Below are 26,451 nucleotides of genomic sequence, written 5' to 3' on the forward strand. Positions count from 1 at the left end.
GATTCCTCCAAACAGAAATGCATGAATGTAGGGCAGGAGCCAGAGGTGGTGGAGGAGGCCCAGAAGCCTGGGGATGGCCTGCCCAGCCTCCTGGGAGAGCAGGGTGTCCCTGTCCGGTCAGTCAGCTTGGAGCTCCTCTGCATGGTAGCTACTACCTAGACAGATTGGGGAAATGTTGCAGCACTCCCTCACTCTCTCAATTGGCATTAATGACTGAACCATTGCTCAGTGCACGTCACTGATTTTAGAGTGTTCATCCCCAATTCTGTCCTCTTCTGCCAGTCAGGTTGACCTAGAGCCAGTCTAGTTCGTTAACAATCCAGGCCAAATGAGTGGCCCCCTACCATGGCAATCTGTCCCAGGACCATCCCAAATCGGATATTAAACTAGGACCCCCTGTGCGGGGTGCCACATTGCCCGTTCATGCCAATCTGACAAAATGAGCACTCTAGCCTTAATATGTGGTCCACATAATACAATCCCCATCCCCCCTGTAACAGCCAGGCTAAACTGAAATATGTGTTATTTACTATCACAAATCCACCTCAAAAGGCTGAAACCAGAATTACAGCAAAAAAGCAACAATTCAGTTTCCTCTAATATTATCTCAGGAAATCAGTAGCAGTAGAATATGTAGGTTTAGTTCTTAGGAAGTATCAGGTCCTTAATTAGACATCTATTGATAACAGTGGGGCCAATGAGGCTTTTTCTGCCTTTTCAGGTCAGTGGCTGCAACAGGGCATTGATCTCATTTAGAAACACGTGGCATCTGACAGACAGAGACAGAGAGAACAGGGAGAGAGAGAGAGACAGAGAGACAAGGAGAGAGAAGAGAGAGAGAGAGAGACAGGGAGAGAGAGAGAAAGAGAGAGAGAGAGAGAGAGAGACAGGGAGAGAGAGAGAAGAGAGAGAGAGACAGGGAGAGAGAGAGAAGAGAGAGAGAGAGAGACAGGGAGAGAGACAGAGAGACAGGGAGAGAGAGACAGGGAGAGAGAGAGAGAGAGAGGAGAGAGAGAGAGAGAGAGGAGAAGAGAGAGAGAGAGAGACAGAGAGACAGGGAGAGAGAGAGACAGAGAGAGAGAGAGGGAGAGAGAGAGACAGAGAAGGACGAGGGAGAGAGCAGAGACAGGGAGAGAGAGAGAAGTAGAGAGACCAGAGGGAGAGAGAAGAGAGAAGAGAGAGAGACAGAGGGCGAAGACAGCGATGAGAGGGCACGGGAGAGAGAGACAGGGAGAGAGAGAGAGAGAGAGAGAGAGAGAGAGAGAGAGACAGAGAGACGAGAGAGAACAGAGAGAGAGAGAGGAGAGAGAGAGAAGAGAGAGAGAGACTAAGATAAGAGAGAGAAGAGAGACAGAAAGAGAGATAAAGAGAGAGGAGACAGAGAAGGGACAGGGAGAGAGAGAGAGAGAGAGAGACAGAGAACAGAGAGAGACAAGACAGAGACAGAGGAGAGGACATAAACGAAGAGATAGAGAGACACGAGAGAGAGTGATAGAGAGACAAGAGAGAGTGAGAGAGAACACAGAGAGACAGAGACAGAGAGACAGGGAGAGAGACAGAGACAGAAGACAGTAGAGAGAGAGAGACGAGAGAGAGTGAGAGAAACAGAGAGAGAGAGAGAGAGAGTACCACGCGGACAGAGACAGAGACAGAGACAGAGGATCAGAGACGAGACAGAGACAGAGACAGAGACAGAGACAGAGAGACAGAAAGACGAGAGAGACAGAAACGAGAGGGAGAGAGTCCAGGAGACAGAGAGAGTGAGAGAGAGACAGAAAGAGAGATCGAGAGAGAGAGAGAGAGAGAGAGAGAGAGAGAGAGACAGAGACAGAGACAGAGACAGAGACAGAGACAGAGACAGACAGACTGTCTGAGACAAATCCAACATTTCTTAAAAACATAAAGGGACAGGACATCATAATCCTACTGGAAACATGGTGTCGTGGAGACATAGATACTCAGTGTCCCTGTCACGCCCTGACCTTAGTTATCTTTGTTTTCTATAATATTTGGTTAGGTCAGGGTGTGACAAGGGTGGTTTGTTTAGTTTTGGATTGTCTAGGGTTTTTTGTATGTCTAGGGTTTATCTAGTCTAAGTGTTTATATGTCTATGGTTGCCTAGATTGGGTCTCAATCTAGGCAGCTGTTTATCGTTGTCTCTGATTGGGAACTATATTTAGGTAGCCAAATTCCTTGGTTATTTTGTGGGTTGTTATTCTATGTTTAGTTGCCATATTGCTTCACGGTTCGTTTTGTTGTTTTGTTTAGTTCTGTTCAGTGTTCTCTCTTTATTAAAGAGTTATGTTCGCTCACCAGGCTTGTTCTCCTCTTTATGACGACCGCGCCTTCAATCAAACATAACAATGTTAAATGGGGTCAGGCATAATCAAGACTTAGCACAAAATTAAATTAAAAAAGGTGCTGTCCACATTTGGCTAAAACTTAACAAATGTACAATCTATTTTGACAATGATGTATACATATGTGCAGCTTATGCTCCTCCTTCAGATTCTTCATATTACGATGATCAGTTTTCATATCTCCATATAGAAATCATTCAATTTCAGGCAGAGGGTAAAGTGCTTCTTTGTGGAGATTTCAATGCAATAACAGGTTCTGAGCCTGACTACACTGATATGGGAGGTAACCACCACATATTTGGACACCCCTCCTTGTACAGTAGCCCTATTATCAATAATAGAAACATTCCTGACCAAATACTGAACAAGAATGGGAAGGAGTTAGTACATCTCTGTCGAGCCTTAGGCCTGTACATGCTTAATGGTAGAATCAGAGGGGACTTTTTAGGCCAGTTTACTTACTGCTCAGCTCTTGGGACAAGTGTATTCGATTATGCCTACACTGACATCGACCCCTCCTCCATTAGTGCATTCACTTTCAGACCACAGTCACCGTTGTCAGATCACAGTCAGATCAACGTGTTTCTGAAGAAATGAACCGGCAATATTCATAAATTAAACAGCCCAATAAACTCTACAACATAAACCAATCGTACAGATGGGCTCCAGTGCAGAGAGATTCAGCGAAACATTGAACTCAAATGAAATGATGAACTCTATGCAGTTCTTCAATAACTTAGAATACCAAAACAATAAAGAAGGTGTCAATTCGGCTACTCAAAACATCAATAGCATATTCCAAAAATCAAAAGCAAATTTGAGCAAACCAAAGAAATGCAACATCAGAAACAAAAACAAAATGTTTCTGAAAAATGGTTTGATAATGAATGTAAGACAATTAGAAAACACCTAAGACAAATGTCAAATGAAAAACATAAGCAGCAACCCAGGGCTACACTATGAATGAGTTGAAACTCTGAAACAGTAGAAACATGCACTGAAACGCAAGAAATTGAAATATGCTAATAAGACACTTCATGAAATTGAAAACACAATTGACCAAAATCTTGTTCTGGGACATATGGAACATTTTAAGCACAACAAAGCCACAAGAATTATAGGAAGGAATTTGGAAAAATTCCCACAACAAAACGTCCCACAACATAACCAATTAGAAATTCAAGAAACGTTGATTAATGTGCACTGTCCCTGTAAAAATAAAATAAACTCAAACTCAAGAAAAATTTAACATCCTTGAATTAGTCATTAAAAACAACCAAAATCCATTAGATTACCCAATAACACAACAAGAACGAAATGAAAAGCTCAAATCAATAAAATCAAAGAAGGCTTGTGGTCTAGATAACATCAGAAATTAAATGTTGAAAAACAGCACAGCTGAGTTGCAAAATGCTGTGCTTAAATTTTTCAACATGGTATAAACTTCTGGCTGCTTCCTGATGTCTGGAAGCAGGATCTCATCTCCCCTATCCACAAAAGTGTAGACAAATCACAACCCAATATTTACAAGTGGATTTGTGTAAACAGCAACTTGAGAAAGGGTTTCTGTAGCATTTTGAATTAAAAAATTCAAACCTTTCTTCAAGAAAAAAAATGTAATAAGTAAATGTCAAATTAGCTTTCTCCCCAACCATCCCACTAAGGACCATATAGACTGTAATGCGTGCGTACTGGCGGCAGAGAAGTCAGGCGCAGGAGAGCAAAGACTATGTTACAACGGTGCAGGTAAATAATAAAATCACAGTGAACAAAAACAATAAATAAATACAAAGGGACAAAACCCTTCGCACGCCAGACATAACATGCACAAACTCTTAAACTCAACAATACCGGACAGGGACATGGAACAGAGGGTTGAATACACAACATGTAATTGATGGGATTGAAACAGGTGTGACGGAAGACAAGAGAAAACAAATGGAAAATTAAATGTGGATCAGCGATGGCTAGAAGACCGGTGACGTCGACAGCCAAACGTTGCCCGAACAAGGAGAGGGACCCACCCACCTTCGACGCACGGCTCAAGCAGCACCCTGACACCGGCCTCGTGGACGACCCGGAGGGCGAGGCGCAGGGCGATCCAGATGAAGATGGTGGAACTCCTGCAGCATTGAAGGGTCCAACACGTCCTTGACCGGAACCAAGCACCTCTCCTCCGGACCGTACCCCTCCCACTCCACAAGATACTGAAGGCCCCTCGCCCCGGCACCTCGGATCCAGTATGGAGCAAACGGAGTAAGCCGGGGCCCCCTCGTTGTCCAGAGGAGGCGGAGGAACCTCCCGCACCTCAGAATCCTGGAGCGGACCAGCCACCACCGGCCTGAGGAGAGACACATGGAACAAGGGGTTAATACGGTAATCTGGTGGAAGTTGTAACCTTTAACAAACCTTGTTCACTCTCCTCAGGACTTTAAATGGCCCTACAAACCGCGGACCCAGCTTCCGGCAGGGCAGGCGGAGGGGCAGGTTTTGAGTCGAGAGCCGAACACCGGAGCCTTACTGCGGGTGGCGATCTGCGTTCTCCTTTTGCCAAGTCACAGCCTGCTGAAGGTGAACACGGACAGCCTCCAATGTCTCCTCCGCGCGCCTGAACCAGTCGTCCACCGCAGGAACCTCGGTCTGACTCTGATGCCAAAGCACCAGAACCGGCTGGTACCCCAGTACTCACTGGAAGGGAGAGAGGTTAGTGGAGGAGTTGCGAAGCGAGTTCTGTGCCATCTCAGCCCGGGACATGAACGCCGCCCACTCCCCCGGCCTGGCAATAGGACCGCAGATCTGCAGCCATTCTTGTGATTATTGTGACTTTGCCATTGTAATTGTTTGTAAGCTTGTGTGGTCTAAAATGAATCTATGATGGTATGCTATCCATTAGTTTTTTTGTATGCTGTTCTTTGTATGCTATTTTAATATTTGATAATTAACCAATGATATTAGGCCACACTTGGCCATGATTACAGACACCTGTGTCTTTTGACACTATATAAAGGAGTCATACCGCTGTGTTTGATCACACCCTGATGAAGACAGCTTGGCTGTCCAAACATTGGACATTACATTTTTGCATCTGATCTCCTAGAGTGTGACAATACAGAGGCGGATGCAAGATGCAAGCAACGATGGTTTAATGAATACAGTTTACAGCAGCAACAGGACAGACTGACTGTACTCAGACGGAATCCGACCCAGGGACTAGGGCGCATCTTCCGATGATAGCGTGCTGAGAAATCCAGGGGAGTGTGTCCGGATGTGTAGGAGGGAGCACAGCAGATAATCCACACAAGGGCGGTGAGAGATGAGTACGGACACACGACACAAACTCAGAGAAGTAACAACGATCTGACAACAAGAAACACTGGTTACAGAACATATAAAGGGAAGATAAGTGATTCCAGCTGGCACAGACAATCAGGCCGAGATTGGGAACCACGCCCACACAAACACGGGAGAGAGAGAGAGAGAGAGAGACAGAGAGAGAGAGAGAGAGAGAGAGAGAGGCAGTGGATTCATGAACCGTGACAATACCCCCCCCCCTAGGAACGCCTCTTGGCGTTCCCAGGCGAATTTACCTGTCGATTGAAATCATCGATAAGGGAGTGATCCAGAATGTCCCTAGCAGGTACCCAACTTCTCTCCTCCGGGCCGTAACCCTCCCAGTCCACCAGGTACTGGAATCCGCGTCCCCTCCTTCTAGAGTCCAAAATACGATTGACAGAAAAGGTGGGTTCCCCATCAACAAGTCGTGGCGGCGGGGGAACCGGGACCGGCGGGTTAATGCGTGCCTGAAACACAGGTTTTATTTTAGACACATGAAAGGTAGGATGAATTCTCCTATACGCCGGAGGAAGCTTGAGCCGGACCGCCACCGGACTAATGATCCTGGTGACTTTGAACGGGCCGATAAATTTGGGGGCAAGCTTGTTCGAAACGGATCGGAGTGGAATGTTCTTAGTAGAAAGCCACACTCTTTGGCCAACGACGTATACCGGTGGCGATCGGCCTTAGCCTTGGTGCGCGCCCCCACCCGGAGAAGAGTCTCACGGGCTCTGCTCCATGCGTGACGGCACCTCTGGATGAAAGCGTGAGCGGAGGGAACAGTGACCTCGGACTCCGTACTGGGAAAGATAGGTGGCTGGTAACCTAAACTACACTCAAACGGAGAGAGACCCGTGGCTGCCACTGGCAACGAATTGTGAGCGTACTCAACCATAGAGAGTTGTTGACTCCAGGAAGAGGGATTCTTAGAAACCAAACATCGCAACACTCTCTCCAAATCTTGGTTGGCCCTCTCCGTTTGACCGTTGCTCTGGGGATGAAACCCTGAAGACAGGGTGACACTCGCTCCCAGTAACCTACAAAACTCTTGCCAAAACTTGGACACAAATTGGGGCCCCCTGTCAGAAACTACGTCCATCGGCAGGCCATGTAAGCGAAAGACGTGATCCACGACAGTTACCGCTGTCTCCTTGGCAGATGGTAATTTAGGCAAGGGAATAAAATGAGCCGCCTTCGAGAACCGGTCCACCACGGTCAAAACAACCGTCTTGCCCTGGGAGGGCGGGAGGGCGGTAACAAAATCTAGCGCGATGTGGGACCAGGGTCTCGAAGGGACCGACAGCGGTTGGAGTAACCCATCTGGGGGTCGATTAGAAGTCTTCCCAGTGGCACAAACCGAGCAAGCCAAGACAAAACTGTGAATGTCACGAGCCATCAGTGGCCACCAAAAGCGTTGCTTAACCAAAAAGCTAGTGCGGCTGACTCCTGGATGACACGCTACGTTGGAGCAATGTCCCCACCGAATAACATCGGACCGACACCCCTCCGGCACAAACAACCGATTAGGCGGGCAACCGGGCGGAGGCGTTACCCCTTCTAAGGCCGTTTTGACCCTCGATTCAACCTCCCATGTGAGTGTGGAGACCACTAGGGTCCCGGGTAGGATGCACTCGGGAGTGGATGGGCGTTCGGAATGGTCAAAAATGCGAGAAAGGGAATCGGGTTTGACATTCTTGGAACCCGGGCGATACGAGAGAGAGAAGTCAAAACGTCCGAAAAAGAGTGCCCACCGCGCCTGCCTGGAGTTGAGTCGCTTGGCGGTTCTGATATATTCTAAATTCTTGTGATCGGTCCAAACTATAAAAGGTACCCCCGAACCCTCTAACCAATGGCGCCACTCCTCCAGTGCTAACTTCACTGCCAACAACTCTCTGTTGCCAATGTCGTAGTTGCGTTCCGCAGGTGATAACCGATGGGAAAGGAACGCGCAAGGGTGCATCTTGTCGTCAGAAGAGGAACGTTGGGAAAGTACCGCACCTACCCCCACCTCTGAAGCGTCCACCTCCACCACGAACTGACGCGAGGGATCGGGAGCTATGAGGATGGGAGCCGAAACAAAGCGGCTCTTGAGTTTGGTGAATGCAGCCTCGGCTGTATCGGACCACCTGAACGTCACTCTGGGGGAGGTTAAGGCGGTAAGAGGAGCGACTATCTGGCTAAAGTTGCGAACGAAACGCCGGTAGAAATTGGCGAATCCCAGAAACCTCTGTAGGGCCTTACGGGAATCTGGGCTTGGCCAATCCACCACAGCCTTAACCTTGTCAGGATCCATGCGAATACCTTCAGTCGAGACGATGTAACCTAGGAATGGAACGGATTGTGCATGAAAAATGCATTTCTCCGCCTTGACAAAAAGTCCGTTCTCCAACAACCTCTGAAGCACTCGTCTGACGTGCTGAACGTGTTCCTGGAGAGAAGAAGAAAAAATCAGTATGTCATCCAGGTAAACATATATGAACTGATCAATCATATCTCTCAGCACGTCATTGACGAGTGCCTGGAAAACCGCTGGGGAGTTGGATAGCCCAAAAGGCATGACCAAATATTCGAAGTGCCCTCTGGGGGTGTTAAACGCGGTCTTCCATTCGTCCCCCCCCCTTATGCGAACCAAATGATATGCATTCCGTAAATCCAACTTAGTGAACACGGATGCTCCCTGTAACCTTTCAAAGGCTGAGGACATCAACGGTAAGGGATAGGTATTCTTCACTGTGATGTTATTCAACCCACGGTAATCAATGCAAGGACGCAGAGAACCGTCCTTCTTCCCCACAAAGAAGAACCCGGCCCCCGCTGGAGAAGAGGAAGGACGAATGAATCCAGATGCCAGAGAATCAGAGATGTATCTCTCCATAGCCTCCCTCTCAGGAACAGAGAGTGAATATAACTTGCCTTTAGGCGGAGACTCACCTGGCAATAATTCTATTGCACAGTCATAGGGACGATGCGGAGGAAGAGAAGCAGCACGGGACTTACTGAAAACCTCCTTCAGGTCGAGGTATTCAACGGGCACGTTAGACAAATCCACTGCCTCCTCTAGAAACACAGAATCAGACACAGACGAACAAGCAGACACCAAACAGGACTCAAGGCACTTGTTACTCCACATGGATATAGAGTTATGACCCCAGTCAACTCTGGGGTTGTGTTGGGTGAGCCAAGGGTGGCCGAGAACTAATGGTGCAAGGGGTGAGTCCATGAGTAGAAATGATAGTGTCTCAGTGTGATTGCCAGAAGTGATGAGTGTGATAGGTTCAGTGGTGTGAGAAATGTTAGGGAGTTCTTGACCATTGAGAGCGTTGACGGATATCTTGTGCGAGAGTGAGGTGATAGGAATCTGGAGTTTGTGAGCGAGCTTGAAGTCCATGAAATTACCCTCTGCTCCTGAATCCAGTAAGGCTTGGGTGTCGTGCGTGTGGGTGGCCCATCTTAGTCTTACCGGGAGGAGAGTAGATGATGAGGTCTTCTCTGTGGTGACACCACCCGATAGTAGCCTCATGCTTACTACCGGGCCTGATCTTTTACCGGGCAGGAGTGGATAAAGTGGCCCGCTCTACCACAGTAGAGACAGAGTCCTTGGGATCTCCGCCTCTCCCTCTCTTCCCGGGAGAGGCGAGCTCTCCCCAGCTGCATGGGTTCGTGAGCGGAAGCTGAACTGGCCGTGTTCCCGCCGCTGGCATGCCAGCCCTCCGTGTCGTTATACGGTCTGTTAGGGCATGCTCGGTGGCCAATACGACTCAGACGAGCGTCGACCCTCAAGGCTAGTTCCACTAGTCCATTTAAATTCCTGGGAAGGTCCAGAACATAAATCTCCTTCTGGATCCGGTCCTCCAGCCCATGCAGGAACATGTCCCACTGCGCCTCCTCGTTCCACTGACACTCTGCGGCCAGAGTGCGGAATTGGATGGAGTATTCCGATACTGAACGGTCTCCTTGGCGAAGGTCAGCGAGTAGTCTGGCCGCCTCCCTACCCGCCACGGCCCGATCGAAGACCCTTCTCATCTCTTCGGAGAGTGTCTGGAAAGAGGTGCAGCATGGGTCCTGGTTCGCCCACACCGCCGTTCCCCAAAGAGCCGCTTTGCCTGATAGCAGTGTGAGTACGAATGCAACCTTAGACTGTTCACGGTTGAAGGTCCGTGGCTGCAACGAGAATTGCATGGAACATCTCGTAAGAAAAGCTCTGCAATAGTCAGGATCACCTGAATAACCCTCTGGTGTCGGTAGCCGTGGCTCTAGCTGGGAATCCGGCTCTGGCGGGGCGGGTTGAACTGCCGGTGTAGGTGGCGCAGCGAGACCCCTCAGATGTTGTAATTGTTGGGTCAGCTGGGATACCTGCGTCACAAGGGCTTGTACTGCCTGACCTGTGCTGGAGATGTTCTCCTCTTGTTGATCCATTCTCGTGATACTGCGGGAAATGAATTCGGTCAGACTCGTTGAACTCGCTGCATCCATGGTCTGGTCAGATCGTTCTGTGACAATACAGAGGCGGATGCAAGATGCAAGCAACGATGGTTTAATGAATACAGTTTACAGCAGCAACAGGACAGACTGACTGTACTCAGACGGAATCCGACCCAGGGACTAGGGCGCATCTTCCGATGATAGCGTGCTGAGAAATCCAGGGGAGTGTGTCCGGATGTGTAGGAGGGAGCACAGCAGATAATCCACACAAGGGCGGTGAGAGATGAGTACGGACACACGACACAAACTCAGAGAAGTAACAACGATCTGACAACAAGAAACACTGGTTACAGAACATATAAAGGGAAGATAAGTGATTCCAGCTGGCACAGACAATCAGGCCGAGATTGGGAACCACGCCCACACAAACACGGGAGAGAGAGAGAGAGAGAGAGAGAGAGAGAGAGAGAGAGAGAGGCAGTGGATTCATGAACCGTGACATAGAGTGTGCGGCTCTCCTTTATTTTCAAATAGGACTGCAGAAACCTGCCCACATCCTGGTTTATTCTCTCCACCTGACCATTACTCTCGGAGTGAAACCCTGAAGTAAGGCTGATCGAGAGCCCCAGACATTCCATGAACGCCTTCCAGACCCTAGACGTGAACTGGGGACCCCGATCAGACACTATATCCTCAGGCACCCCGTAGTGCTGGAAGACATGCGTAAACAAGGGCTCCGCAGTCTGTAGGGCCGTAGGGAGATCGGGCAGAGGGAGGAGATGACAGGACTTTGATAAACGATCCACAAAGACAAGGATCTCGGTGTTACCCTGTGATCAGTCAGAAAATCCACCGACAGGTGCGACCAAGGCCGTTGTGGAACGGGTAAGGGGAGTAGCTTACCTCTGGGCAGGTGCCTAGGAGCCTTACACTGGGCGCACACCGAACAGGAGGAAACATAAACCCTCATGTCCTTAGCCAAGGTAGGCCACCAGTACCTCCCGCTCAAACAGAGCACTGTACGACCAATCCCAGGATGACCAGAGGAGGGTGACATATGGACCCAATAGATCAATTTGTCACAAACAGCAGACGGGACGAACAGACACCCAGCGGGACACTGGACGGGAGCGGACACTGGACGGGAGCGGGCTCTGCACGTAATGCCTGCTCAATGTCCGTGTCCAGCTAGGAGGCGGGGAGTATGGGGGTGGGGTCTATGGGCCGCTCCTCTGTGTCATACAGCCGAGACAATGCGTCTCGCATTGAGGGGTCACAAGACAAGACAAAACAAAGGAAAATGAAAGGTGGATCGGTGATGGCTAGAAGACCGGTGACGTCGACCGCCGAACGTTGCCCGAACAAGGAGAGGGACCCACTTCAGAGGAAGTCGTGACATATACACCTTACATACACTAATCAATAAGCACGTCCACCCAAAAAAAAAAAAAGTGGGCAAAATCTTTGATTGTTTTATTGACTTTAAAAAAGCATTTTATTCTATTTGGCACGAAGGGCTATTCTACTAAATTCTCCAAAGTGGGCTTGGTGGTAAAGTGTATGACTTAATAAAATGTATGTACACAGAAAACAAGTGTGCAATAAATATCAAAAACCAAAGAACAAAATTATTTTCACAACGTCGAGGTGCGAGACAAGGCTGCAGTTTGAGTCCAAGTCTTTTCAACATTTATATCAATGAGTTAGCAGACATGTTGGACCATTCTCCAGCCACAGGACTCACTCTATTTGACACAGAGGTAAAATACTATTGTTACGTCCGTCGTCGGCATGAGACAAAAGCGCAGCTTGGAAAGTGTACTTCTTCATTTATTTTAGAATGAAAAACAAAAAAACAACAAAAGACCAACGAACGTAAAGTTCTGCAGGGCTCTACAGCTACAGTGCAAAAACAAGATCCCAACAAGATCCCAACTCGGGTGGAAAACAGGCTGCCTAAGTATGATTCCCAATCAGAGACAATGATAGACAGCTGCCTCTGACTGGGAACCATACCCGGCCAACAAAGAAATAGAAAACTAGAATGCGCACCCAAATCACACCCTGACCAAACCAAATAGAGAAATAAACAAGCTCTCTAAGGTCAGAGCGTGACAACTATATGCTGAAGATTTGGTACTTCTATCACCAACCAAAGACGGTTTTCAACAGGACCGTAACATTCCAGAGCATTATTTCCATAATTGGGCCCTGGCAGTAAAACATATATATTTTTTAAATCATGATTTCTCCACCCCCCCCCCACCCCAAAAAAAACAGATGTCAGAAACACAAATTCAGAAACACAAATTCACCCTGATCAACACCATAATTGGACACACTAAAAATGACTCATACCTTGGTCTGACCATATCTGCATCGGGAAACTTTAATATGAATCCACTCAAAGAAAAAGCCTGCAGAGCTATGTATGCAATAAAAATGAAATTATTCCAAATCAACACCCCAATTAGAATTTGGACCAAAATATTTGACAGTTTAATCCTATCAATAGCTCTTTACGGAAGTGAGGTTTGGGGGCCACTCAATAAACTGGACTTTAAAATGTGGGACAAACATCCAATTGAAGCCCAGAATACTAGACATTGAGGAAATTGAACCAACCTCTGTCGACCTCTATAAGTCTGGGACACTAATGGTGCAGTGCATCCTCGTGCAGTCACATGTCTACTGACCACTGTGACTGACTCACAATTAACTGTGACTGGCCCACAACTAAGGAAATATTTGACTATGTACAGACTCAGTGAGCATAGCCTTGTTATTGATAAAGGCAGCCGAAGGCATACTTGGATCTCAAGAGAAGACAGGCTATGTGCACACTGCCCACAAAATGAGGAGGAAACTGAGAAGCACTTCCTAACCTCCTGCCAAATATATGACCATATTAGACACACATATTTTCCTCAAATTACACAGACCCACAAAGAATTTGAAAACAAATCACATTTTGATAAACGCCCATATCTATTGGGTGAAATACCACAGTGTTCCATCACAGCAGCAAGATTTGTGACCTGTTGCCACAAGAAAAGGGCAACCAGTGAAGAACAAACACCATCGTAAATAAAAACCTAGATTTATGTTGATTTATTTTCCCTTTTGTACTTTAACTATTTGCACATCATTACAACACTGTATATAAACATAATATGACATTTGAAATGTCTTTTGGAAATGTTGTGATGTTGACTGCACATGTTTTATTATTAATTTCACTTATTATCTATTTCACTTGTTTTGACAATGTTTCCCATGCCAATAAAGCCCAGTATATTGAGAGAGAGGGAGAGGAGGAGGGAGAGAGAGAGAGAGAGAGAGGGAGAGAGAGAGAGAGAGAGAGAGAGAGGGGGAGAGAGGGAGAGGGGGAGAGAGAGAGAGAGGGGGAGAGAGGGAGAGGGGGAGAGAGAGAGAGAGGGGGGAGAGAGAGAGAGAGGGAGAGAGAGAGAGAGAGAGAGAGAGGGGGAGAGAGGGAGAGGAGGAGGGAGAGAGAGAGAGAGAGAGAGGGAGAGAGAGAGAGAGAGAGGGAGAGAGGGGGAGAGAGGGAGAGGGAGGGAGGGAGAGAGAGAGAGAGAGAGAGAGAGAGAGAGAGAGGGAGAGGGAGGGAGGGAGAGAGAGAGAGAGAGAGGGGGGGAGAGAGGGAGAGGGAGGGAGGGAGGGAGGGAGGGAGGGAGGGAGGGAGGGAGGGAGAGAGAGAGAGAGAGAGAGAGAGAGAGAGAGAGGAGGAGGGAGAGAGAGAGAGAGAGAGAGAGAGAGAGAGAGAGAGAGAGAGAGAGAGAGAGAGAGAGGGAATAATGGGATGAAATGTGAGTTGGAGACACATAGACTAAAGCAGTGGTCACCAATCGGTCGATGGCGATAGACTGGTTGATTTCAAAGACATTCCTAGTCGATCACCAAACATTTCTGTAAAAAAAACTACGGTAAAGCCTTTTATAAGTAATGCAGTGCGCAATCAGCTGGACGACTTTGTCCCTTTCTCTCAGTGGAGGGAAGGAGGGCAGAGGGAGGGGGGAGTCGGATGAGAGACAGCCTCGCAGCTGCTCCCTCCCCTCAGACTGACCATCTGATGCAGGCCATCAGTCCTCCAAAAAAAGAGGCCTCACAAGTAATATAACAAATGATTTTACTCACTTAGCTGTGCCTCATAAGTAATACAACACATTATTTACCAGTGTGATCATATAGCCAAAATGCAGTAATAATGTATTGGGTCTATTATTGGGTCTATACCCTACTGTACCAACCTCATTGCTCCAGAACTGTTTGTTATTGGTTAATGTTACATAGGCTTACATTTCTTTAAAGTCATTTTTTTGTTGCATAGGCTTACATAAAACCATTTTTAGCTGTAGATATTGGCTTGCATTTTGACTCAGAAAGTGATCTTGACTCAGAAAAGGACCGAAGGATACTACTGTAGTAGGGGCACTGAGGGTTCTGCAAATAATAATACAAAATAAAACATTGAAAAGAATATTTTTTCACAAAGGTAGAGCACTGGGACTTTACCAGTCCTGTATTAGCAGAGCAATATATCCGTCTGTAACGTGGGCAAGAAAAACCTGTGGCACCACCACCACCCCTAAATGACTTCCCGCACTATGGTAGTAAACAGTCACTATGGCATACAAGCAACAGGCTACTGTGGGCACATTTACACAGTAAAGAATAACACAGATCATGGCAAAAAAATACCAGAAACCTCATCATAGTCTACAATGTTATGAGGACGCAACTAGTTATGCATTTCTCAGTTTACTAAAGTCTAGTTTAATGGTCTCCTACTAACTTCACTGAAGAAAAGTTTCAAATTAGATCACATTGCCATATTACAAGGAAGTTTATGGCACTTTTTGGACTACAAAAATGTCAGCCTATTTTTCTAGTTGTTCTGGGCTCTGCCCTACATTATATGCTCTCTGTCACCAAATGGCAAATGGCCCGAGACAGAATAATACTACAGTATCCATGTTCGGTAGCTATCTGAAACTCTGAAGATATGGATGTATGATCTCTGTGGTAACTTGTATCTGTACAGGGTGAACTGTAAATTACTCGATGCAAAGGGGGTTTTATTGTCTATTTCCATTGGTCTCATCCCCCACACAGGCCTTTAGATTCTGTGACATCCTGTGGAGATATGAGGCCTGGGTGATCAGGTTACTGTAAACGTGGTATCGTTTGATTGGTCAATGCTGGTTGGTTTTCAGCTGTTCTAAATGGAATGAGATTCCGTTGTTCTGTCTCTTATCTTGTATCCAGTCCATGGAGGAAGGATGTATTATCAATTCTAATTTCCTAGGTTTTTAGGCATCTGGCCTAGTTGGCATCTCTTGGTTCATCTCTTTGTTCTTGTAAATTAACCTAGGATCTATATGCCTAGAATATTGCTTTAATGTCAGTATTGGCTTGTAACTGAAGCTTTATGCCTTGTATGTGAATCAATTCTTTTTATTCAATAATATTTGCTTTGATGTTTGCTTCTCATGACCATTCCTTCATCTTAGTCAACTTAAACACATAATATTTGATTGCACATGGTTTTACTATAATGTTAAAGTAAGTCAGATATTCAGTTTAATAGACTTTAATCATATTAATTGCATTGTCTTATTATGGGTCACGTGAGGTGTATATCATTTGCATACACATCAAATATTACCCCAGTTCAGTAAATGGCAACCTTCAACTTGTTGTATCTTACAGATCATTTAGAGTTTTATTGACAGGTGTGTTAATGTAGGAAGTTTTGATGACTTATTTTAGATTGATTCCCCGATATATAACGAACACATGTATGATGGAGAACATGCAGGCAACAAATATTTTTCAGTTCTGGGAATCTCGTATTCATGATTTGTCTCAAAGCTGAACAACAAAGACACGGTCTTAACATTAATTAGACAAGCGATTAAATACTCAATGGCTGGCAAACAATTGGCATAAAAAGGAGGCGGAGAAGGAAGCGATACACGTTTTGCAAATCTCTCCGACGAGATCCGTTGCAAAAAGGAAACATGAGCTTAATGTTGAGAATGTTTCCTCCTCAGAACGAGAGGGGACACTTTTGAAGCAGCAATGTAAAGCACTAGAAAAAGATTGTCCAGACATTGGAGCACCGGGCCCACAGCTGTGCTTTGAGGTCAACCATACAGGTACTGGTGATGTGACACCGATAGTGGTGTGGAGAACCAAGCCGCACTCCAAAACACACATTTTGCCTTCGCCATATTCAAACTCCCAGCCACTGTCGCACTTCTCATACTAGCGAGTCCATTTAGGGCAGCAGAAGGTCATGTTTCAGCCATTAAGACAAGGACAGACAATGCAGGTGCAGCCGGTAAACAAACAGTAAAGCCACCTCTCACCAAAATAATATTGGACAACTCTCAGTGAAATGTTCTTCACACCATAGTGGAAACAGGTGGACTTGAATAGGATTCGTCTGTTTGTGTCTCACTCCAGCAACCAAACAAACCAAGCTACAGAGCTAAGCATTTTTTTCTATGAATTCAAACGCTAATTCGTGAAGCGTTCCTTGTTTTTTTAACATGAATAGCAAGTTTTAACCGACAATGCGAACACACCGTAGTGTATTTTTGGGAAACTGGAGGTTTATTATGCTGTGGTTGTCTTGGTTACGCGTAGGACAGGTTTCAACTTTAGCAATTACAATGTATAGGCATCCTCTCAATGCATGTTGTGAGCTGGTAATTGTAGAGCAAATGATCCTGCAAATCCAATTTCATAAATATCCTGACTTGTTTGAGAAACGGTGCAGACGCAACCCCAATGATTTATACTCAGAAATGTTGGTTTGTATTGGATAGATTCTCAGTCTTAAATCATTTTCCACACACAGTCTGTGCCTGTAATTCGTTTTCATGCTAGTGAGGGCCAAGAATCCACTCTCACATACAGTAGGTACATGGTTGCAAAGGGCATCCGTGTCTTAACAGTGCGATTTGCCAAAGCAGGATACTCTGAGTGCAGCCTAATCCAGAAATCTGGCAGTGGCTTGTGATTAAATTCCATTTTCACAGAACTGCTTGCTGCAATTTCGATGTGGCACTCTTGTTCAGATATCAGTAAGTAGACTGGAGGCAGGGCATAAAAGAGATAACGAATACAGTTGTTTGGGTCATCAGTTTCGGGAAAGTACCTGCGTAATTGCACACCCAACTCACTCAGGTGCTTCGCTATATCACATTTGACATTTCCTGTAAGCTTGAGTTCATTTGCACACAAAAACATCATCCAATGATGGAAAGACCCGTGTGAGGTCCTTGTTAATGCAGACAGAGCAGATCTCCGACTTCTTAATCATAGCCTCAATTTTGTCTCGCACGTTGAATATATTTGCGGAGAGTCCCTGTAATCCTAGATTCAGATAATTTAGGCGAGAACAAACATCACCCAGATTGGCCAGTCGTGTGAGAAACTCGTCATCATGCAATCGGTCAGACAAGTGAAAATTATGGTCAGTAATGAAAACTTTAAACTCGTCTCTCAATTTAAAAAAATGTGTCAACACCTTTCCCCCGTGATAACCAGCACACTTCAGTATGTTGCACAAGTGTTACATGGTCGCTGCCCATATCATTGCATAATGCAGAAAATACACAAGAGTTCAGAGGCCTTGCTTTAACAAAGTTAACCATTTTCACTGTAGTGTCCAAAACATCTTTCAAGCTGTCAGGCATTCCTTTTTCAGCAAGAGCCTCTTGGTGGATGCTGCAGTGTACCCAAGTGGTGTCGGGAGCGTTACCACTCCACTATGTCTCCCTGTCATGGATTTTGCGCCATCAGTACAGATACCAACACATCTTGACCACCAAAGTCCATTTGATGTCACAAAGCTGTCCAGTACTTTAAAAATATCCTCTCATGTTGTCCTGGTTTCCAGTGGTTTGCAGAAGAGGATGTCTTCCTTAATTGACCCCCCATAAACGTAACATATACAGTGGGGCAAAAAAGTATTTAGTCAGCCACCAATTGTGCAAGTTCTCCCACTTAAAAAGATGAGAGAGGCCTGTAATTTTCATCATAGGTACACTTCAACTATGACAGACAAAATGAGAAAGAAAATCCAGAAAATCACATTGTAGGATTTTTAATGAATTTATTTGCAAATTCTCGTGGAAAATAAGTATTTGGTCACCTACAAACAAGCAAGATTTCTGGCTCTCACAGACCTGTAACTTCTTCTTTAAGAGGCTCCTCTGTCCTCCACTCGTTACCTGTATTAATGGCAGCTGTTTGAACTTTTAATCAGTATAAAAGACACCTGTCCACAACCTCAAACAGTCACACTCCAAACTCCACTATGGCCAAGACCAAAGAGCTGTCAAAGGACACCAGAAACAAAATTGTAGACCTGCACCAGGCTGGGAAGACTGAATCTGCAATAGGTAAGCAGCTTGGTTTGAAGAAATCAACTGTGGGAGCAATTATTAGGAAATGGAAGACACACAAGACCACTTATAATCTCCCTCGATCTGGGGCTCCACGCAAGATCTCACCCCGTGGGGTCAAAATGATCACAAGAACGGTGAGCAAAAATCCCAGAACCACACGGGGGGACCTAGTGAATGACCTGCAGAGAGTTGGGACCAAAGTAACAAAGCCTACCATCAGTAACACATTACGCCGCCAGGGACTCAAATCCTGCAGTGCCAGACGTGTCCCCCTGCTTAAGCCAGTACATGTCCAGGCCCGTCTGAAGTTTGCTAGAGAGCATTTGGATGATCCAGAAGAAGATTGGGAGAATGTCATATGGTCAGATGAAACCAAAATAGAACTTTTTGGTAAAAACTCAACTCGTCGTATTTGGAGGACAAAGAACGCTGAGTTGCATCCAAAGAACCCCATACCTACTGTGAAGCATGGGGTGGAAACATCATGCTTTGGGGCTGTTTTTCTGCAAAGGGACCAGGACGACTGATCCGTGTAAAGGAAAGAATGAATGGGGCCATGTATTGTGAGATTTTGAGTGAAAACCTCCTTCCATCAGCAAGGGCATTGAAGATGAAACGTGGCTGGGTCTTTCAGCATGATCCCAAACACACCGCCCGGGCAACGAAGGAGTGGCTTCGTAAGAAGCATTTCAAAGTCCTGGAGTGGCCTAGCCAGTCTCCAGATCTCAACCCCATAGAAAATCTTGACAATTTTAGGGCCTTCCTCTGGAAGACTTGTGTGATTCTGTAAGCATGAGTACAGTTGAATAGAATGAGGGAACGATGGGGAAGAAGAGTGCAGTGAAAAGGGCTAAAGTTGCAAATGAACAGCAGTTTATGGTTAGAGAGCGATTCACTGGCAAGGATGTTTTTTGGGGTGACCCGTTCTTCGGTCTCGAAGATGGCAAAAAGGAGAAAACTCTGTGGCACTACATGATGTGGAAAGCTATAATTTTCAGAGTAGGGCACCGGTTAAAGGTGTCATCTCTGGCATGTCATTGGACATGGAGGCTGTGTGGTTTAGAGATAACATGCCAGGAGTGGTAGACGTACGTCAATTGAATGGAATGATAGAAGGATAGAAGGAGCAAAGTCTATTGGTTTCACTGATGAAGTGGTTCTCCTGACATGTAAAACTTGGGTATGTGAGATATGATATAAAACTGTATGTACTGAAGGTTTTACTGTGGTTTGATGAAGTGGTTCTCCTGACATGTAAAATTTGGGTATATGAGATATGAGATAAAACTGTATGTACAGAAGCTGCTGCAGTGTTACAATTGTAAAAAGTTTGAACACGTGGCAAGTGCTGGTCAAAGTAATAAATATGTCACAGTTGAAGAGTCAGATGAAGCATGTTGATGTAACTGTGATGGGAATCATGTTCCCGAGTTCCAGGAGTGCCCTGTAAAGATGAAGGAGGTCGCAGTAGCTAAGATCAGGTCAATCCACCAGGTCTCCTATGTGAAGGCAGTGAAAATAGCCAAAGTAGAGATGAGATGGTAGTGGATCTCCCACAGTCTACAGTGACACACAGGAGAAGGATCCCCACACACTACAAGTGGAGAAGGTGGACTTCTCCACTTTTTGCGCAAGTGATAAATTGCACTAGTCAAACTAATAACAAATCTAAGAAATTAAACATCATTGTGAAGGCGGAAAATAGTTTCTGGATCTCCAGGACTTTACAGCAGAGATATTACAGGGAACACTGAATAAAGAGGTTCCCCCCTCCCAAGTTCCTGAGCCTGTGGATCTGAATAGACATTTAAATCTGACTGAAAGAGTACAGTTTGTTGTTTTTGTTCTAAATTCAGGGTCGGTTATTAAGAGATTAAGACAATATAATATAGACAGGTCGTTACCGGCCTCACACTCCAATACAGTAGGTGGCGGTGTATGCACCTGTTAGTTGGTTGCAATCCGCCAATAAAAACTAAAAGAAGAAGATAGGAGTTTCCTATGTTTACATTTGTTTACTTGTTGTTAAAATGATGATTGACTTATTTCCCTTAAATGGCAAAGAAGCAAAGATTGCTTTGATTTCAAATTGTAACTTTTTCTGACTCAACCTATTTTGTATTTTTGTAGCATTTTAGCTAATCACTGACACTATGGAAAGCTGTGTCCTTGGATGAGTTTCTTTGCTTCGGCTCGACACCCCTTTTATGTGCCCTATAAAAGGGAATTATGTTGGCCTGTCTGGTTCTCCATACCAAACTCAGCTCTCAATATGAAACAGTAGAGTTTAATGCATTTTTAATAGGAGATTATGATTCTCCCACTTTTGAGCTGACTTTGATAGAAGTCCTTCGCCAAGGCAACTCCTTCACTTTGTCCCAGATATCGGCCTAGGTTTGTCCACGTTATATGTTCTATCTATTGTTATATGTTGAATTTTTCTGTCCTGTCTTGAGAATAACCTCACGTGTTGCTCAAAAGATATACTGACACGCTTACTAACACACAGATAACATGTCTTGTTTTAGGTGACCACGTTAAATCCCTTTGTTGTCACACACAATGCTAGGCAAAATGGCTTCTGTGGATGTGCAAGGGACCAATTTATTTGTATATTATGCATATTTTTAAATCTTCTGGTTGACCACATCCACCTTGATGTGTGTGTTCAAGAGGAGAGGGGCGTCTTATATCCTTCAATAGGTGGCCTACGAACTTAGAACCCCACACATTGGGTTTACAAATAATTGAATTATTCACATCTTATTTGCACAAGCAGTGGGTGAGCTTTGGATCTCACTCCTAAGTATGATTTGTAATTTTGTTATCGTCCTAATCTGACAGAAGGTGACTTGGTAAAGATACAATAGTTTTAAATTCATATTTTAATGTGATTTTGTCAAGTTCTACATTTATTGACAGCTCTGTCTCCAGAGATAGGACATTAACTTTAGACATATACCATTTAAAGACATTTAAAGACGCAGTTAAGTCTCTACTTCCTGATTGGGTCTAAACACATTTCAACACATTTACTTTGCAGGCCCTCTGCTGGTTTAGAAACCAGTTCAAAATTGTAATTCCTCTTATGACCTGTCGGCAGAGAACATGGAGATAATTTAGCAACCAAAATACATTAGTTTTTTTAATTCTAACATTGATTGATGCTAATTCGCACTACACACAGACATATGTGTCACCTTTGATGTTGTTATCCAACTATTTTACAGAAAATTGTATTGCTTTTTGCTTTTAACATAATGTGTTTATTTTCATTTAAAGTTTCTATTCATCTAAACAAAATAATTGGTCTTGAGATGAATTATAATGGTTTTCCCAGAGGGGGGAGGCTATTTCAATCTGAACTCAAAGAAAAGTACAATTTTAACACTCATGATAGAGTGTAATTTTAATTATGCAGTTAATGGCTTTTCATTCCATTTTATATCCATCTAATTCATACTTGTCTGTAATAATGTTTCATCAAATCCTATCTTTCTAGTTCTAGAGTATAAGAAGAACACTGAACATACTCTATTCAATAGCTGCATAGCAAATTGGCCAGTGTTGCATAGTGTTGATTTTTCAGTATTACATTTCTACTGTATATACATTTACATTATATACATACTGTATACACTCAGTGGTGTAAAATAACTCTAGTGTTTGGGTTAATAACCAGAGTTAATAACCAGAGTTGAGTATGAGAGTGTGATTCTACCATTCTTACTCTTTGGAGAGTAAACCATTCCATCCAAACAACGACCATCATTATCATGTCTCAGCATGCACTACTGCAGTTATTTTTGAAATATATATTTTTTTATCTGTATTTTGTCATGTACAATGCATTCGGAAAGTATTCAGACCCCTTGATTGGCTCTGACTGGGCCACTCAAGGACATTGAGAGACTTGTCCCGAAGCAACTCCTGTGTTGTCTAGGCTGTGTACTTAGGGTTGTTGTCCTGTTGGAAGGTGAACCTTCACCCTAGTCTGAGGTCCTGAGCGCTCTGGAGCAGGTTCCTATCAAGGATCTTTTTGTACTTTGCTCCGTTCATCTTTCCCTCAATCCTGACAAGTCCCCAGTCCCTGCCGCTGAAAAACATGATGCTGCCACCACCGTGCTTCACAGTAGGAATGGTGCCAGGTTTCCTCCAGACGTGATGCTTGGCATTTAGGGAAAAGTGTTGATTCTCATGGTCTGAGAGTCCTTTCTGTGCCTTTTGGCAAACTCCAAGCGGGCTGTCATGTCCCTTTTACTGAGGAGTGGCTTCCGTCTGGCCACTCTACCATAAAGGCCTGATTGTTGGAGTGCTGCAGAGATGAATATCCTTCTGGAAGTTTCTCCCATCTCCACAGAGGAACTCCGGGGCTCTGACAGAGTGACCATCGGGTTCTTGGTCACCTCCCTGAAAAAAGGCCCTTCTCCCCCAATTGCTCAGTTTTGCTGCCCAGCCAGCTCTAGGAAGTGTCTTGGTGGTTCCAAATTGCTTCCATTTAAGAGTGACGGAGGCCGCTGTGTTCTTGGGGACCAACAATGGAGCAGAAATTTGTTGGTACCCTTCCCAGATCTGTCTCAGAGCTCTATGGACAATTCCTTCAACCTCATGGCTTGTTTTTTGCTCTGACATACACTGTCAACCATGGAACCTTATGTAGAGTGGTGTGTGCCTTTCCAAGTCATGTCCAATCAATTGCATTTACCACAGGTGGACTCCAATCAAAGTTGTAGAAACATCTCAAGGATGATCCATGGAAACAGGATGCACCTGAACTCAATTTTGAGTATCGTAGCAAAGGGTCTGAATACTTATGTAAATAAGGTATTTCTGTGTTTTATTTTTAATACATTTGCAAACATTTCTAAAAACCTGTTTTCGATTTGACATTATGAATTAATTCATGTGTGTAGATTGATGAGGGAAACGTTTATTTAATACATTTTGGGTTTCTCTGCACACAACAGTGGTAGGCTTGATTACCAACAACGACGAGACGGCCTACAGGGAGGAGGTGAGGGCCCTCGGAGTGTGGTGTCAGGAAAATAACCTCACACTCAACGTCAACAAAACTAAGGAGATGATTGTGGACTTCAGGAAACAGCAGAGGGAACACCCCCCTATCCACATCGATGGAACAGTAGTGGAGAGGGTAGCAAGTTTTAAGTTCCTCGGCATACACATCACAGACAAACTGAATTGGTCCACTCACACCGACAGCATCGTGAAGAAGGCGCAGCAGCGCCTCTTCAACCTCAGGAGGCTGAAGAAATTCGGCTCACAAACTTCGGCTCACAAAGCACTCACAAACTTCTACAGATGCACAATCGAGAGCATCCTGGCGGGCTGTATCACCGCCTGGTACGGCAACTGCTCCGCCCTCAACCGTAAGGCTCTCCAGAGGGTAGTGAGGTCTGCACAACGCATCACCGGGGGCAAACTACCTGCCCTCCAGGACACCTACACCACCCGATGTTACAGGAAGGCCATAAAGATCATCAAGGACATCAACCACCCGAGCCACTGCCTGTTCACCCCGCTATCATCCAGAAGGCGAGGTCAGTACAGGTGCATCAAAGCTGGGACCGAGAGACTGAAAAACAGCTTCTATCTCAAGGCCATCAGACTGTTAAACAGCCACCACTAACATTGAGTGGCTGCTGCCAACACACTGACAATGACACTGACTCAACTCCAGCCACTTTAATAATGGGAATTGATGGGAAATGATGTAAATATATCACTAGCCACTTTAAACAATGCTACCTTATATAATGTTACTTACCCTACATTATTCATCTCATATGCATACGTATATACTGTACTCTATATCATCGACTGCATCCTTATGTAATACATGTATCACTAGCCACTTTAACTATGCCACTTTGTTTACATACTCATCTCATATGTATATACTGTACTCGATATCATCTACTGTATCTTGCCTATGCTGCTCTGTACCATCACTCATTCATATATCCTTATGTACATATTCTTTATCCCCTTACACTGTGTATAAGACAGTAGTTTTGGAATTGTTAGTTAGATTACTTGTTGGTTATTACTGCATTGTCGGAACTAGAAGCACAAGCATTTCGCTACACTCGCATTAACATCTGCTAACCATGTGTATGTGACAAATAAAATTTGATAAGATTTTTAGAATAAGGCTGTAACAAAATGTGGAAAAATTCAAGGAGTGTAACGGCTCTCGTCGAAATGAGTGGACCAAAGCGCAGCGTGGAAAGTGTTCATGAATTTTATTATCAAAAACACGCCAACAAAATAACAAAGCGAAAACAAAAGCGAACAGTTCTGTCAGGTAACGAAACTAAACAGAAAACAAGACCCCACAAAACCCAAAAGGAAAATGACAACTTACAGTATATATGATCCCCAATCAGAGACAACGATAAACAGTTGCCTCTGATTGGGAACCACACTCTGCAAAAAACAAAGAAATAGAAAACATAGACTTTCCCACCCGAGTCACACTCTGACCTAACCAAACATGGAGAATAATACGGATCTCTATGGTCAGGGCGTGACAAGGGGTCTGAATACATTCTGAATGCACTGTGTAATGATTGATGAATCTTATGATATACAAAGATTAATAACATACATTTATCTAAACTAATTCAATCAGTTAATTAGATGTATTGGTTGTTTATTGGTTGTTTCAGTTTAAATGGTTTAGGTACTCTCCTTTATCAATGTTCCTAATCCTGACAGTCATTCTGAATGCAGATTGAAGGTGAATACAATTCTAACTGCTAGATATCATAACACTGGCTCGATTCCAATAGAAATTGCACATCTCTTTGCAAACCAGATTTATGTGACTTGCAGGCCTGATGTGGCCTGTAAACCAGGGGTTTCCTAGCACCACTGTGTTACATGCTGACCAGACCGGACACATCGCGTGCGCGAGCGTCGTAAAATACATTTAGAAAACCATGTTATTCAATTATTGCACCCACACTGCTCGCGTGCGCCAACGAGCGTCTGTGACGTCAAGGGCTAAAATAGAAGTCATTCCTATTTCTGATGCAGATCACGCAAGTCTCCCATCTCCTCATTGGTTTATAGAAACAGGTACCCACGTGCCATCTCCCTATTGGTTATACCCACGTGGGTGATTGAAAGACACATTTTGTTGCCGGTTGTCGTGGTAATACAATGAAAGTTTAGGTACAATCACCATATAAGTTCAAAGATGAAAATGCCTGGAAGGAGGAGAGATGACTAGAAAAGATTCGGTTGACCGTTTTATGTGTGGATTAATTGTCAGAGTAGAGGTCCTTGTGCATTTCAGGTAAAATAACAACTCAATGTTTATATCCCAGGACAAATTAGCTAGCAACAGCAAGCTAGCTAAATAGGACAAATTAACGTTAGCTAGCAAGTGCAAGCTAACTAGCTAAATTGCCATACATGTTTCGACCTGTCCCCAAATTAATGTCATTGATTCAGAGTTTGTTTTTATATTTTAACCTGCATGTCGTGATCGTGTTTGGTGTGGGGGGGGGCAAAATACATTCATGCACAATATTGCACGATGGCGCACGCGCGCAGCCGGTTTGGGTTCCATGTTAGGGTTAAACTAGGCAATCAAAGTAAGGCCTTATGATACAGTATACGTCATGTATTGTCATAAAGTTTCATTTGAATTATAACATTTGCAGAGGAACTCACTTGGTGAAGGCCACATGACTTAAAAATGAACAAATTCGACAACCATGTCTCTGCCACTTAGAAATACAGTCATGGGTGGTTACTCTAAAATCAAGTCGAAAAGGCAAGGCTTTACATCATACTGTGTTAAAACAACACCCAATGATTAGTTACTCTAACACTACAGGTGTTAATTTCTTACACTGAGAAAGTTG

This window comes from Oncorhynchus kisutch, linkage group LG21 (assembly GCF_002021735.2).
Source record: "Oncorhynchus kisutch isolate 150728-3 linkage group LG21, Okis_V2, whole genome shotgun sequence".
NCBI lineage: Eukaryota > Metazoa > Chordata > Actinopteri > Salmoniformes > Salmonidae > Oncorhynchus > Oncorhynchus kisutch.